Source organism: Mus musculus, chromosome 12 (genome assembly GCF_000001635.26).
Source record: "Mus musculus strain C57BL/6J chromosome 12, GRCm38.p6 C57BL/6J".
Classification (NCBI taxonomy): domain Eukaryota; kingdom Metazoa; phylum Chordata; class Mammalia; order Rodentia; family Muridae; genus Mus; species Mus musculus.
Window position 1 is genome coordinate 77478183 of NC_000078.6, and position 3587 is coordinate 77481769.

A 3587-nucleotide genomic window follows, 5' to 3' on the forward strand; every position below is an offset into this window, starting at 1 on the left:
GTGCATTTGAATATTCTTTTGTATAGTGTTGAAATCTTATAGTCGATCCATTAGATTACTTATTCCTAAGAGGCATACTCCACCATACACAGGAGATAGAACTCTGATAGACTAAAATGAGAAAGCATGACAGGAAAGAGGATTCCTTAGTCATGTGACCACCCCCGATTAAACCTGGAGGTATAAGGGGCTAAGCAATACAGATAGCCATACCCTCTGAAGCTCTCGTGCATGATGGTGATTCCCTTTATACACGGTGCCTGCTTAGAAACACTGACATTTCTTCGCCACCTGGCACTTGTCTGTGAGCCTGGTACTTACTTAGAAACCCTATAGCAGGGTTAGATTAGGAGGATGCGGATCTTCTCCTTGTTAGATGACAGGTTTTCAAAGAGTTTACCGAGAACCACATTACTACCCCAGGACTATTAAAAGTGAGTAACAGAGCTCCATAGATCAGTGGCAAAGCAGTTAAAAGAGGTTGTATCCAGGCTTTCCTGATCCTTCACTCAAGTCTAATATGTTGACTTAGGTAGTGAAAAAGTTCTGGCCTATAGTGGAAAGGCTACAAACCCTAATCTAGGGTTTTCTAGGATCCAAATGAATAAGGCCAGTTGCTTCTCTCTGTGGAAGTTTTCCCATTTCTGTTTAATCAAGCCTGTTTTCAAGATCACCATTAAATAAAGATCAATAACAGCTCTAGTGAGGGAGTAGAAGGTTAAGGAACAAAAAAAAGGGGGGGGGACCCCAAAAAGGCACCTAGAGTCATTGCATTATTATTTAGAGAATACAATCTCTGTACAGTCAGTGAGTAGGAAAATATAGGGCCCAAATGGTGTGTCTTAAGAAATACATCTGCCCTCTTTTGCCATAGTCCACTGCCTGATACATTCCTTGTGTTGCCAGGAGACTAAACAGTAGATTCAGTAGGTTTTTTGCAGAATAGATGTGATGCTTAGATATTTGTGAATTTGCAAATTTGGTTATGATACCTTAATTTATGCTAGATACAAGCTCTAGGGGGTTTAAAATGAAAAGTTATACTTCCTGGTTCCTGACAGCATTTTCCCTTATAGAAGCTCTTTGGAGGAGCTCTTCCAAGGCAGAAAAGAAATAGGGTTTAGAAGTTGTCTTGCTTTCAGCTGTCACCAGTGCTATCTATGCCGAAGGACCTGTAATTTGACTGCATTTGCTTGTTCTTTGTACAAATTGCAATCTCTGACTATTGGTCTGCTAAGCTATTCAAAGTACTACTTCCAATCCAGTTCAGTGGTCGCTTGCCCGCTCTTCTTTTTGTCCTCAAGACTATCTTGATTTTATATTTCTGCCATCTTTATGGAGGAGAATTCATCCCTTGTACCAGTCTAGTCCTCATGTCATTCATGTGCCTATTTACTTACAGAGACCACAGTTTCCGTGCTGGCATCTTTAAGCTATAAATACAATTAAGTAACTCCTTTGGGAGTTATGGATAAGGTAACTTGAGGATCTGAGACACAGTGAAGCTGGGCCCTCTGTATTCATGTCCATTTAAACTCAACATCCCCAAGAGTTTAACAAGTCAATATCACTACAATTGAGGGGAACATTTTATGTAAAACTATGTCAATCTAGACAGACCCTGTACCTTTTAAAAATCAATCTCTTGAAGACTCTGGCCATGGATCACTTGATGTTTTAGGAAGACTTCAATCCTCCTGTCGACCTGCCGCCATGAGGAACTTTGTCATCAGTAACTGTTCTCAGTAACCACTCCTCCCACCTTACTGTCCTTTAGAGACTGTTGTTTCCTAACTGCCTGTGTGGGTAGAGAAAAGGCCATTTACAAAAGCTTGTTGATTCATAACCCAGCTGGGTATGAGAGCATCTTTGGAGGCGGGAATGTACATCACTCTGTGCCCAGAGCACAAATATTTAAGACTGTGGGTGGGGTCAGCAACTTGAGGAATGGTGAAGAGGCTTTGTGTTCCTGGCAAGTATTCCCTAGAGGATGACAGCCACTAGGAATTTCTGGCCAAGTAAAGAAAGTGGGACAAAGGCTAAAGACCAGTGGCAGTGTTTCCTATTCAGAGCATCTGTAAGTGCACACCATGTCGTTGAGCCTCAGATCTCTAAGAGAAAGCCTACAGTGCTCATCATTGTCCCTAAATGGGACTTCTGGTTTTAAATGTGAGTGTGCAAAACTCCTTCAGAATTTCATTTTCTTCATTTATAGAATACATTAGTCCTATTCAGTGTTTGCAAATTTTTCAGCTGGATTCCACCTGTCTAAATGAAGCAGCGTCAACTGATTGTTGTCCCAAGGGTCATGATATAACCACATCTTTGTCTTCCTAGGCAAACAAGATATGTTTATTGTGTATGATCTTCAGAGTTTTAATCTGCAACAGTTGATTTTTAAAATACATGAGATATATAAAACAGTAAAAAGACTGAGTAAAATGTGACAGTTTGGACTGTTTATAACCTTTGAGCTAGACTGAGAAAGTCCTTTCCTAACTTGAGTTCCTTCTGGTCTTTTCACTGTTTCCTTAGTTAGAGCCACAAACATTGGAAATTATTTGCAAATGTACCTCAGAACTGGTGGTGGCAAGTTAACAAGGCCTAGAGTAAGAGTGTCTTTTGTTCAGGGTAAAGAATGTGTGGTTCAAAATAAGATTGCTCTAGCTTTAGGTTTGGCTTCATATCCATTACATTAGCAGTTCAATCTAGACTGTTCTTTTTCAGGAAATCCTTGTGTGAAATAATCAGAATTCCGTAAGTCAGTAATTGGCAAGCTATGCCCACCTCTTGTCTTTATAAGGAAAGTTTTATTGGAGCACAGTGTGTGCATTCAGTTATGCAGTGTGTTCACCTCCTTTCCAACTGAAACAGTACAGTTGAATAGTTGTGACAAAGATTGCCTGTATCAGCCATGAAACTTAAAATATTTACTGTCAACCTTTTTAAAGTAAAAGGTCACTGGCCCTTGCTATAAGTAATCATATTATTTAGATTAGAATCCATAACTCAAAGAGGTTCAGAACCCCAAAATACTGAGTCATCAAAAAAATAGTAGTATATTGGGGCCTCCGCTGATCAGTGACATGCCTTTGGGAAAGGTGGCCTCTCAACATAAGTTTTGTAATAGGAGAAAGCCTTGCTACCAGCTACTAGGAAATTACTTAACAAGCATAGATCTGTAGTGTCTACAACACCTATTCAACTTCCTCATATTAAAGAGCTCCATTGTAGTATGTCTGGTGAAATGAGGCTGGACTTGAACTCTATACTACTGATACCATGACAAGTCTCACACTCTTTCTGGGTCTTAGTTTTCTTGCTTTTCTGATGAAGGGAACTCAAAGTTTTTGTGGGTTTTTGTTTTACCGTAGTTTTTATTTTGAGACAATCTTGGTTATCCTGGGCTGACCTTGAACTGGCCATCACCTTCTGCTCTTCCTCCTTCCATCTTCCTAGTGCTGGAATTACAGGGTGTCATGCATGCTAGCCAAACACTCCATCAGCTGAGCTACATCCCAGACTGCAAGTTGTTTTGATAAATTAGACATAAAATTGCTTAGTAAAGGCTAACAGCCAGCTCAGCA